Here is a 14,043-nt window from a genome sequence, read left to right on the forward strand (position 1 = left end):
CAATTTTTTCAGATCTAAGCATGAAAAATCAGAAAGGATGTTCATGTCGGGTTCACCAAAATGTAAAGCGGAAAATCGCAATCAAACCCTAGTTGTTCTCCCCTCTTCCAACTCCGAGGAGAGAGAAGGGAGGTTCGCTAGGATTTGATGGTTTTCACTTAGGGGAGAAACTTTACATTCAAAAGAGGGGTTGAAACTCACAAGATCCAATCCCACACAATGTAAGATTGGATGCTAAATGAGATTCAAGGGTCAAGACAGCAAGGCTACCCTCTTTTGTAAAGAATATGCATAGGAGAATTAAGCTAGGAATGCATAGAAAGTGACAAAGATTCGCTTATAAACTGAGTTCGGGTTATAGGATGAAGCTGCGGACCTGGAATTAGCATTAAAATGTCGATACGGCGCTGTCCTGCAAATTTGAGCAAAAGTCATCGGGACGATGGCGCCCGGCGCCACGGTCCTCCGAAAAATCCGCGAAATGAAGGGGGATCTGTTCATCTCTGCACAAGGATTCCAGATCTTCAATCTCAGCCGCATACTTGCAACCTACACACAAAAAAGCGAATACGATTAGGGGGTTAGGGATTAGGGGTTTGCCTTTAGGTCAAACCCCGGTTTTGGAATTAACCAAGAAATGAGCAATTGCTGTAAATGTAAATGACTGTAATGTAAAACAAGTACTAATACCTTGTTCTAAGGATGTTTGTATCCTTATGTGCGAAGGTTTAGATGTTGTTGTTTGTTGTATGTTGTAGTAGTATGTAATATGTGATCTCCTCTTCAATGGTTGAATCCTTGACTTGAATGCAACACTTAGCCTTGAATGGAGACTTGGAATGAATGCTTGAATGCTTGAATGCTTGAATGTTTGAGTATAGTTTCCACACCTTTTCCGTCATTCATCTGTGTTACCCAAATGAGAGAGGAAAATGTAGTTTATATACTTGTCAATTAGGGCTAATAGACTGATTTTCCCAACCTTAGGCCGACCAGGAAATGTAATTTCCAAATTGCAAACAAAAAGACCCGCAGTCTCCTTAGGAGACCGGGCCCAAAATAGGACCCAGGGACCAGGGCGCTGGGCACTATGGTCCTAGGGACCAAGGCGCTGGGCGCCCTGGTCCTGAGGGACCAGGGCGTTAGGCACTCTAGTCCCACCTCCCGGGACAGCAGGGTGCAAGGAGGCTCAGGCCAGGGTGCTTGAAAAATGTAGTTTTAGGTGTCATAATCAGGTTTCAGGGTCTCCATTCAGGTTGCGTGTTGCGTCGCCATCGTGAAGACCAAAATGTAGTCAAAATTGCAAGTGTCGCAATTTTAGGACGCTACAAGTCGATTGAATAATAGGCTTCTTCTCACACACACTTCTTTTCTATTCTTCTTTTCTTGAAGGATGTCATCACCCGATGCTCCGATATTGATGGCTCTAAGATCGATAATCCTCATGATGACGTCTGCTGAATGCTTTTCCATAATGGATAAGAAATCGGATAATTAATAAAAAGGTTCATTTCAAATCCCAAGATAGTACAATAGCCACCAAATCTAAGTGAATAATTACTCAAAGTTTCCATATGTTTGTCAACCTTGCTCATGCATCTGGCATTCAAAACTTTTCAAAGATTTGAAGGGTGTTCTAGTGGAAACACGAAACCAAGTTTGAAAACTAAAGCCCTCTATCTTTAAAATTGTTGATATTTTTGGTTTTCTTATTGATCATAAGAAAAGCACGTTAGCTCAACATTCATGAGCACCTACTTTAGTCATGGTTCTTTCTTGTTTTATTTCAATTCAAGCTTTCACCAACTTTTAGAAACCCTAGCACTTCTGCACTCAATTTCTATGGTGCCCAAAACCCCTCAGCCTATAGAGAAAAGATTAGATTCTATCAGAAATATAGAGATTGCCTCATTTACACTACATGAAATCAATAAGAGGCTACAAAATTTAGAAAAGTCCCCCATTACTCAGAAGGTCATTGAGTGTGCACTATCTCAGGCTGGTGGCTACCCCTCTACTATTGCCTGTCCCAAATTGGTCTTTTCATGTGCACAACATTATCATCCTGATTCTCGAGAAATTTGGGTTGGAATTAAAAAGGTGATAGCCAAGTAGACTCAAACAACATTTCCCTTTCTCTATAAATTCTAGAGAGAGAAGGGCAATTGGATTTGTCATTTTAGTCAAAATGGGAATATTTTAACAAATAGGCAAATTGGTGTTTGGATACAATTGCTAGAGGGTGGTTAAAAGCTATTAGACCTGGAAAGTCAAAGTTACCATCCCAAATTAAAACATAACTTTTTAGGGATGATATTGCCAATATCATTGTGTTGTTGTGTTGAGTGGTCGGTCTATTGGAGTGGAATTTATTGAAGATTGGATGTGTCAATTTATCCTTGTTGTTTTTGATGATGGAAATCAAATTAATTGGGCAAGGTTAATATGTGACTCTCTTCACAAATAGCTGATTTTCAATAATAGAAGGTGATTTCATTTGTGCTATGTGCTTTTGTATGTAATACGTGCTAGAAGAGTTTCTTGGCCCGGTTTGAGATGGGTTGGTAATCTTTTGGATGGTGCCCTCATTTACAATTGTTTTCCTTAGCTACAAAAAGGAGAGGTTATGAAAAAAATGTCTTGTGTACGTGATGCCTTTCTCATGATAGTCATCAGAGAAATTGAAGAAAACCCTGAAAAGAGAATGTCAGAGGAGGCTACGATCATAATTTGAATGTATGGAAGTTTTTACATACAATTCAGGAATTTTTCATACCTAAGAGTTGGAGGTTATGAAAAGGCCCCATCAAAGCTTCCTAGGTATGCCTCAGACTATCTTGTATTTTTGGAGTTGTGCTGCCAGATGACTTTTTTCAATATCAAGTATGTTTGAATGAGGAAAAAGGGTTATTCTTTTCCCCTCAACTTGTCTCACTTTTCTTGCAAAAATAATGAATCTGCGAGGTTCTCTGATAAACTTCTAGCTGACTTTGGTCTTCATTCTCTACCCATGAGGTCTCACTTTGGCAGTAAAGGTTATGTCAGGAAGAATTTATATGGAGCTACTCATTATGCCCATGTCCCTAGGCTGGAAAATTATGTCGACGAGAATGAAGTTTTCAGAAGAGGTTTCATGCGGCTCACTTTGAGCCAGATGTTGAATTTTAATATCATTTCTACTGCTCCTAAGGATGTAACAGAGGATAATTCAAAACTGATAGATATTTCATATCAGAATGCCACTCTATTCTCTTTTCAATGGCTTGAAAATGAAGAAGAGATGAGTATCAAAGACATAACTTCTCAAGTTGTAGAAAGGTCATGGATCTGGCTGAATTGTGCAATCAAAAGTCACTCTAGTTCTTCTTCATAGAAAGGAACATCGAACGAAACCAATACCATCTCTCAACCTTCTCCTAAGGTGATGGGACAGGTGACAATTGAAACTAAAACAAATACATCTCTAGAAGACTCACAATCTAGTGGGAATAATGACCCGCCCAAGAAGACCCTGAAGTTGAAGTTTGTTTGTGAAGAACCTACCATAACACTGCCCAAAAAGAAAAGGAATTTCTATTAGAAAAATATTTGGTTTTGTTTCAAGTAGATTTCTAATTTTGGTTGGATGCTATCATCTTGTTTATATCTGAATGATTCATTGAACGTGTTAAATGGTTTTCCTGTTTCAGACTTTGTACTATGATGAAGAGTCATTTTATACATTGTTGTTAATTCAGATTTAGATATTCTATGAGTTGTTAATAATATTTATATATAGTGATCATTCTTTAGTAGAGATCTTTGTATAAATACTGATGAATAATTTGAGTTTGAGATATATGGCAACTGATCTATATACTTTTCTATGGAGGTAACAAATGTTTAATTCTGCACTATTTTATTTTATTTATGAAGTTTTCCTTTCCTTCATTCTGGTCAAAAGTATGCCCCAAAAATATTCAAATTATATCATAAGAGGGACCTGTACCTCTAAAATTCAGAAGAAAGTTGCAGAGACAATAGCAACTTATCCAACTATTGATTGATAGTTTGTTCTCTTATGTGGGCAAAGAGTCATATTGTTATATTTTTTAAGGGAACAAAATCTATTAACCAACACCATGAACTTTGAAGAGTTGATAATCCCCATTCTCATCAACTTAGATTGCTCTAACATCAACATCTTTGTGAATGCATCAAATGTGAGCATAGCAAAGGAACTACCCACTATAAAGTGATTGGTTTGGAAGCTAGAAACAAATCCAGCATATTATAATAAAAGCTTTCCTAAGAGGTTGTAGACCAACTATGCATCCTTCTTATCAATGCCACAATCCTTCAAGCTAACTTATCAGCACAAGTGAATTTAAGTAATTCTGACTAAAAATTAATTTTAGTCAAACATATGGTCTATATAGATTCATTATAGCTAAGTTATATGTGGACCACAACTTTTCCAATTGGAAGTGTACTAAATGTAGATTTTATACTACTTTGGGTCTAATTGCACAAGAAAAAAACTCAATGTTTTTACAACTCCTACTCTTATAAATAATATTTTTTTTGAAATGTTAAAATACCCTTTTATAGATCTATAAGTGAATTTTCAAAAATATATATCTTTTAATCTTTTAATTGTTTTTAATATTTAATATTTTATTTTTATTGAAAGTAGGTCATGAGCACTAAAATATAAGATTGCTTATCTTGTCAAGGAAAAATACTAAAATTTATTTAAAATTTTTGAAAAAATATGATGCAGTAGATAAAGGAATCTATGTCAAGATGATATAACTTTTTTCTAATTTGGATAAATAATTAAAAAAAAAAAATTGGTGGGAATCGGAAAGAGTTATATTTCAACACACGCAGCTTTTCAAATTTATTGAAAAATATATATTTATAAAAAATAGTAAAAAATATATCCATGCACTAAAGTTTCAAGATATCAATATACACAAAAAAAATGATTTAAAAAAAGTAAATTTACTAATTAAAGTGTGGTGGCTTGTGTAACTTCAATTTCATCATTTTGTCAGCAACTAAATTATGGTGTTTACTTTATAAAAAACTACATTCAAATCATTTTTTTTAATGTTAAAATTACAAACATAAAATAGACAAAAGAATATAATTTTTATTAGTTTACATCATTTCAAAATTCAAAATATATATTTCAATTTCTATTGATTTACTTTAAAAATTTGAATCAACATTGACCATTTCCTTTATAAAAGTGTGACACAGCTTTGTACTTTTACCCAACATATTCTGATAGAATCTTTCTCGAAATGTTGTAAACCAACTATGCATCCTTCTTATCAATGCCACAATCCTTCAGTTGTGTTCTTAGCTCATTTGCATTGGTGACATAATCTTGGATTGTATCAAAGTTTTTAGGAATCCAACATGATGAGATCATTATCAAGTCGATAGCCTCTAATCTCATCAATTTGGCCATACAATTTTACCTAGACATCCCATTCATCCTTAAATATTTTACACTTGTCAATGTGAAAGATGAGATCCTTTGATATATACTTCCTCAATGTCCCTACTGCCATAACATTTTTATTGAGTCATTCCATGTGAGCATTAGGATCAGCTAGTGTTGTGTTAGTTCCATCAATGTAGTGAGTTAATCCCTTTTCCATTAGCTTATTCCATACATCAATTTTCCATGAAAGATAGTTATGTGGAGTTAAAAGTGGAAATTTAGGAGAACCCATAGAAAAAAAATGAAAAAATATATAAAAAAAAGAGGCACAATTACACAAGACACCCCCCCAAATTCACTCAATCAAAGAACCCCCCCCCAAAAAAAAAAAAAGTTAATTTCGCACTTTACACTCGGTGCGATAATAATGACCACTTGCAAAACAAGGCAAGGTGAACTTCTGATTTCAACTTTACAACTACCTAGAATAGGCTATAAGAGACAAACAAATATCGCAAGATATCTAAGTTGAAATCCAAGCAAATTACAATTACTAAATAGGCCAAAAATGACAAATTACTAGAAGTACAATTTCTACTCAAAAACAGTGAAAATCTAATAGCACCACATGAGATTAGATGAAAAATTATGCACTTTCAAGAAAAATGACACTTGAAAAGGACGTCGTATGAGCCCGAACGAAGCCTTTGAAGTTTCAAAACAAGGATTAGATAGGTATATTTGTAAAAACTTTAAATCTATGGAAAAATATTCCACCAAAATCAGAAAACACCACCAACCTCTGTTGAAAAGCATGGAAAATTAGCCCAAATCAAAAAACATTACACTAAAAAATGCCTCAAAATGACCAAGTTATGAGCCTTCAAAGTTGGACTACAAAATCAAAAAGCTCATTGGAGAGGGTCAACACATTTCAAAAAATGGGCTGACGTAGTGTTGATGTGAATATTTTATTGCATTAAATTTGATGGTTGTACCACTGTCACCAGGCCATCATACCCCCTGTGTGGCCATATAGACTGGGTCTTCCATACGCTTGTGTGGTAAGCCGATTAGCTAGTCCACTGTAAAAGATGATGATGCCAAAGAAATACTTATGAAAAGGTCACCTAAAAATATGTCTGGAATGGTGTTCAAATTAAGAAAGGTAACCATTAATCTTGAAGGAGCAATATCTACTCTAATTGATCATAATGAAGACTCAGAATCTAAAGAGGTCTTATTTGTACATAATAAAGCAAAAAATATATACAGATCTAAGAATATTCTTTCAAAAAGAAAAATCAAATGCTTCTATTGTAATGAAATAGGACATGTAATTTTGAATTGCAGGAAGAGGGCACAAGATCTACTAGGTGATAAACTAGATCATCGTGTTTGCCTTGGCTGAAGAAACAGATTGAAAGAATATGCCAATAATGAAGAGTTGTCATGTCCTAGTGATGAGGAATATGTGCTTTAAATAATTCATGCTTGGAGGTAGGAGGAAACTTAGCGCCCTCTCGTCTGTCACTAACGATGGGGCCACTTATCAACTCCAATGGCATTTCATTTCTTATTGTGTGCTTCTATTTTTTATGTTTCTAATAATTGGAAATTTCACTTAATGGGGGGAGTATTACATAGATATTCCATCTCTAGTTGCAGTGAAAATTTCCTCTATTGTAGGAGATCGAGTGGCATCATCATCAACAATTGCTATGTGTGGGTAATTTTCTTATGTAACCCCTAAGTGTAAAATATTGTAATGAACAAAAGAACTGGTGTAATGCAGTTCGTGGATCTTGAAAGGGTTTGTGGGAGGATCCAAAAAACCAAATGAGGTGAACAGATGAATGGGTTCCTATTCATGTCCAAGTTTGTGGTAAACCTGTGTGAAAACCATGAAAAGTTGATTTACCATGTTCACACTAAGAAGGCGAATGTTCATATTAATAACAAATTGTCACATGATTCTAAAAATATATTATTTACCTCATTTTTTAAAATTTAAAAACTCAAATTTTTTTTTTGGTGACAAACATTTAAACTAAATCGATGTCTCAATTTAATATTTTATCTTCACACATACTCTACAAATCAATTATGAACTTTAAATAAGGGCATCTAATCTATGAATGTAGGGTATGCGTTTACCTTTGCTGTGAAGTTCTTTACTCGTTTAATGGACATTCCAATGTTCTCGATCATATTAGGTTCATCTCTCCTTTCAAATCTGTCTATTGCATTTCCTATTTTCCTTCACTTGACTTGCCCAGTGATAGATAATTTGGATTCACCTGCTCCAACCAAATTGTTGTTTTGAAATGATGAACTTCTGAACGATAATTGTGCCGCTACCTTTAGAAGAATTTTCTCTGTCTGAAAGCACAATGAATCAGATCAATACTAGATCTAATAATGTGAGGTAAACGTGCTAAAAATCTTTACGAAGGATGATTACCTGAACCATAACACGTGATTTGCCCATTCCCCTTTCTCCGGCGATTCCCACAGTAACAGGACATTTCACTAAAGGATTCAAAAATAACGCAACCAGACCAATGGCAAAGGGGCTTCGTCCTGCCCAATGTTATAATAGAAAATGTTAGCCAATTCTACATATGAATTCGTGCGTCTTCTATTATTCAACAAGATACTTATGGAGTCAAAATAATTACACCTACCAAGATTATCTTCCAGAGCCGGTTTGTCAGTCCCTTGTTCAACAATAGTCTTTATTTGGCTGAGAACTATGTAAAGACAAAAAAAGATAAATTATTCACAGCTATATGCTCATTTGTTTGGTAGGAAAAAGAAGCAAAACGGAAAAAGTAGCAAAAATATAGTATAAGCGAACGTACCATATTGGACATTCTTCTTTTCGTCTTCTGTTGCCAGAGTTTCTATCCATTCCTTATTGCGAATGAGAGCGATATTTGCGCCCCTGGTGAGGCACTCAAGTGTCATATCTGTATCGCCTAATGTTGCCGCTACTCTAAGCGGATTCTCTGCCTCTATTGTTTCCTCTAGTTCACGTTTTTTCTGTTTAAGATATTTTTCAAGCAAAGAGGAACTGGGAATATCAATTCCAAATGTAGAAGCAAACAAAAGCAGGCTTTTCTGTTTATCCGATTTACAATTTTCCAAATCATCTCAGCTATTTTCACGGCTTGTTCATCATTTGCTTGAGCCGCAAAATGTAAAGCTGTTTTGCCATCACAATCCCGTTCTTTTAACGGATTGGCTCCCTCCTCAAGAAACTTTTTAACAACTTCCGCGTGGCTTCCACTTGCTGCTTTATGGAGTGCTGTTTGACCCAGCACGTCTGGTTCCCCAACATATTCCTTACGCTCTTCTGCTCGAATCAATGAAAGAAGCGCTTTCACCATGTTTAGGTTGCCTTTAGCAGCGGCCACGTGCAAAGGGGTTATTTGGCTGAAATCTTTGGCCAAAACATGATTTATAGCTTCTTTATTTTCAAATAAGTAGTTTAAAACGTTGGCATCGTCATGAGCTCCAGCTACTGCATAATACACAGCACTTTGTCCATCACGATCCTTGCTATCTATCAGATTTCTGTTACCCTGTACAAGCAAACGACAAGCCCGTCTCCATCCAAGGAAAGCTGCGACATGAAGCACGTTTCTTCCGTATTTGTCACCCGCTGATGCTTTCCCCCAGTTTATACTTCCTTGTTTTTCATCAAACAGCAGTTTTCGAATAATTTTCCATGCCACAACCTTGTCTGCACCCTCGGCAGCGTAGTGGAGTGATGTCTTCCTTTCATCGTCTCCTTCGAAAGGATCGGCTCCTGCATCCAGTAGATTTTGAACGAGATCCACATGCCCCATTCGCGAACTCTCGCGCAGATACACTGACAGTGGTTTCTCCAGCTTCTCAAAATAAGCTTTTGGTTTGCTGGACAGTGACAGCAGCCACGCCACCATACTCGCATTATGGTCTTTGTCAACTACAAGAGCATAATCCAGGGGCGTCTTTCCTTGATTGTCCTCGACATCCACCAAACGAGCGCTCCCTTCATTACTGTCCTCTCCTCCTGCTGAAACTAGAACACCAACAACCTCCCTGCTTCTCCCATCTCTCATTGCATTGTGAAGCGGAGTGCGACCAAAGTGATCTTTGGCGGTCAAGCTTGCGTTGTGGTGGAGGAGAAGTGCGCACATTGTTGGGTGGACCTTGTGAACAGCTTCATGTAGAGGAGTTTGCTTGTAACTGCCAACTGCTTTTGCAAGGGTTTCATCTTCTTTAATCAGTATCTCTGCAATTTCAAGCCCATTGAATTCATCGCTCAGAATTGCTGCATGGTGCAATGCTGTCCTTCCATCTTTATCATCTGTTGCAGAGGGTTGTACGCCTCTCTCCATGAGCCATTTTACCAGATCTACATCGCCTTTCTCTGCCACCCGAAGAAGACAGGCGCTTAAAACATCAGGCTTGCCTTTACAGCTGAACAGTGGGAACCGTAAAATCTCATCAAACCGCTTGAAATCGGGGTCGGCCTCTTTTGCCGCTGCTGTTACTTCTTTTTGGGTTTTCCCTAAAAAAGAGTAGGCGTAGTGAATCAGGTCTGTCAGTGATGGATCAGAATGCATCACCACTTTACCATATAATCGGGAGCCTAGTTACCAGAAACGCGACGGGAGACTTCTGTTTCACGTTTCGACGGCAGAAACGGGTTTCCCGTTGCGGATGGCCGTTTCAGCCGTGGTTTTCGTTCACTGAATTCATCCTCTTCTTTTTGTTCACTGAATTCATCTTACATGAGCAACATTTCTTCATTCAGCACGACCACGCCATACTTGTCCAAGCTTCTTAAGGGAATCTGCAACTATCCATAGGAGTGTTGAGTGCAGACAATAAACAAATTTATGATCATCCCTGATAAGATTTTCCAGTTTGATCAGGAAAAAGTTTAGTAGCAGATTATCCATCTTTATCTCTACTTCTATGCCTTTTGTACTTTCACAGTTGCAACTTTACGTCCCAAAGCAACAAAAACTTCATTGAGATCTTCTGGTGAATAGTTTCCACCCTTGGGCTATATCTGGGTAAAGAACCTTGATAACCACTGGGGTATGATCCAATGTCCATTTCTAGACAAAACCATATGATCTCTCTCCTATCTTAAGGGATTCTTCCCCTCTTAAACAATAGCAGTCGCAGCTTCTTCTCTTGCCTTTGCTACCTCTAGTTTGTTCGTCTCTTGTATGTCTATTTCCCTAGCCTTGTATTTTGAATTGATTGCTTCTTCAAAAACTAGATTGTACATGTCCCCTGTTTCTTTTGGTTCAAACTCCAGGATTACTAATTATGTCCCAGCTTGTGACATGCTTCACAAAGAGGATGAACCTGAACGCATATGCCATGGTGTAGATGGCTTACCACTATCCTGTATGGTCATTATGGTCACCATTGACGTATTCTCATCACCCCAATTTCTTCTTGAAGCCTCTGACATAGGGGCAAAACATGTAATGTCTCCTTTTAAGGCATCATAGTGCTTTTATGCCATTTCAGCCGTGGTTTTACTATATTATATATATATATATATAATCCGTTTCTTATACGCAACCTTTTAAACTTCTGTTTCTCGTCACGTTGCGGTTGCGGTTGCGTTTCTCGTTTCTTGTTTCTGGTAACATAGATCGGGAGCACAGAATGTAGAATGTTTGCCAAGCCATGTTTTCAACCACAGCATACCAGACTTCTTTAGCAACGACCTCCAGTCCAAAGTCTTGAAATATCTCGTAATCCTCTGTCAGGCCACTTTCACGGATGAGTTCTTGTAGAATCTCATCTATATTGTTTCCTTGCTCTGAATTTCCATTCTTGATCAAGCCTCTCAAATACTTTTCGGTGTCGACTACCAAGGCATTCAAAGACTCTTTAAAGACTTCCAATGAAAATTCCCATTCTCGTCTTCTGCTCTTTGCATGGACACCCTGCCACTCCCTGGCTATTGCGCTAACTACTTCGCTTGCCGCTTTAGTTTGATCATCTTTGTGTATTGCACGAATATCCAGTCCTGGCAGCAACCAATGAAGGACCTCCTCGTTCCAGTCTTCACAGCATAATAGGAACGCAGCACTTCTTCCCTCTTCACTCAATTCAGGAACATCGGAATATAGGAGTGCCTTCCTGTCATCTTTTGTGGATAATATAAGAGCGTCAGCCTAAAGTTTACATTGCAACATCACCACTAACTTGAAGCTTTGATACATTGCAACATCACCACTAACTTGAAGCTTTGAAATTATCAGTAAACATATTTTGTCATCTGCATTCAACTACTTTATTATATTCAAGTTAATGAAGCCAAAAGACGTTATACAGACCTGCGTCGGATATCTGGGGAGTTGGTGACTCAACGACTAACATGCGTCCAAGGCAGGGTCTGAAACCCTCTTGGAGTTTGAAGTAGTAACCTTCGCCTCCGATCCAGCCATCTAGTAGACGGACTCTGTCCCATTTCGCTAAAAGATGTCTTATTGAATCTCTATTGTCTTGCGCTTCTTTCACGGTTGCCAAACGCCATCCGGGTGGAGTTTGGGAACTCCTTTCCAACTTTCTGAAGAGCATATTCAGCTGGTTATCAAAGCCAAGACGTCAAGAAGAAGCAGAAGCGAACCCAAAACAAGATTGCAAACTAGAATAGGGGGAGCGCAAATGCACAAATGCGTAATTCCGTTTGTACAAATGACAGTTGTATTCCTATTTTAAAAAAACAGAGAAATAGAGGCACTTTAAACGAAGTACAGTCGGAGAGGAGTTGGAAAGATTATGTAAGTCGGTAAAATATTTTAAAGATGCGGTCTTATGGGCTCTCTTTCGGGAATTAATTTTGTGGTGCAGGGGTCTTAGGAGACAACAAAAGGTAATTTTAAATTTTACCTAAAAGAATATAGTTTTTACTTCGCAGATTTTAGATTTTCAAAAGTGGTTTTTAGTATGTCTTTTTATTTTCACTCTTTCATATTTAAGAAAACTTGTTAATAGTCATTTATTTATATTTTTAAAATTTTTATTATTAAGCTAAAATTTTATGGGGATTTTTTTTTAATCATTTCTTAAATTAGACTATCAAATTTTTAAAATTTTAAAGTTTAAAGTTTTAAACTTATTCATGATTAGAAAATCAATGGGATTGCCTTCTTGTGAAAACTACTAAAATTTTTGAATAACTCCTATTAAAATATTTTAGCAATCCTCCCTCCGTGGAACTACTTACTAAACAAAAGGACGGATTGATAAATTTTCAAGAATATTTTTTCATATCTGATAATAAGATATAGAATTGATACTCCCTTTGCCCATATCCTTGTGGATTTGAATGCTAGTAATTTCTCTCATTCTTCATTTTCTCATATCCTTATGAATATGTATCTATCAAAGGATTTACCATGCAAGATTTTTCTTCAATAGAATGAGTGTCCTTGAACTCAAATGGTTGATCAAATGCTATTTTACTACTGGGAATTTGGCCTCGACTTGTCCCTATGGCTCTCATCTTAGATCTTCCTCTACCTAGTGGAAAAATGCTTTGTCAAGCTATTTCATCGTTTTACTTGATGGTTTGGAATATTATATTGATTTAACACCTATTTCTCCTATTGCTTTGGTTGGTTTGAATGCCCTGAATGTTGTGTCCTCTTTTGCTTCCCTGGAGTTATGTCCTCATTCTAGTCTTCACAACATAATAGGAATGCAACACTTCTTCCCTCATTACTCAATTTAGTAGCCTCATAATATAGGGTCGCCTTCCTATCATCTTTTGTAAATAATATAAGAGTGTAAGCCTAATGTTTACATGGTAACACCACCACTAACTTAAAGCTTCAAACATATTTTATCATCTATATTACATTACTTTATAATCAAGTTAATCAAGCCAAAAGATATGATACAAACTGATGTTGGATATCTCTTGAGTTGATGACTAAATGACTAACATTTATCCAAGACAGGGTCTCAAACCCACTTGGACATTGAAATGATAACCAAAGCCTCTAATTTGCCATCTAGTAGACAATCTTTGTCCCATTCCTCCAAAATATTATCATACCTTATTGAATCCATATTGAATTTCTCTTCTTCCATAGCTGTCAAATGTCATCCAAGTGAAGTTTGGCAAATTCTTTCCAACCTTCCCAAGGTCATAATCAATTGGTTATCTAACCCAAGATGTTATTTAGGTATATAAAAACAACTAGAACCAAACCTCGAATATTGCAAACTACACTAGGGAGAATGACCAATAGTAAAGTTAGATCGTAAAGTTGGATAGGATTGGATGTTACTGGGCGCTATAGTGGGGCATTCCATACTTCAATGCACATCGTAAATATTACCCTCAATAGTGATTAAAATAAACAAATATTATACACAGAAAAAAATGGACCATAATATGTATATATTTTGTCCAAAATAGAAACATATGAGTACAACATGACAAGTGAGAGCTTGTTCAACAAATATTTGTCAAAACCCATATTAAATCAATGGTGGTGTCAAAATGACCACGACATTAAACTTTGTACCCACACATAGGACAAAAAGGACTTAAAGTGCCCACACACATGCGT

The 14,043-nt window shown here is 36.8% G+C and overlaps 1 pseudogene; it reads right to left on the reverse strand.

The window, feature by feature from the left end:
* Positions 1–8,466: 8,466 nt before the first annotated feature.
* On the reverse strand, positions 8,467–13,558 carry LOC131875354 (uncharacterized; annotated as a pseudogene).
* Positions 13,559–14,043: the final 485 nt, after the last annotated feature.

The sequence above is a fragment of the Cryptomeria japonica genome, chromosome 4 (assembly GCF_030272615.1).
Source record: "Cryptomeria japonica chromosome 4, Sugi_1.0, whole genome shotgun sequence".
NCBI classification, from domain to species: domain Eukaryota; kingdom Viridiplantae; phylum Streptophyta; class Pinopsida; order Cupressales; family Cupressaceae; genus Cryptomeria; species Cryptomeria japonica.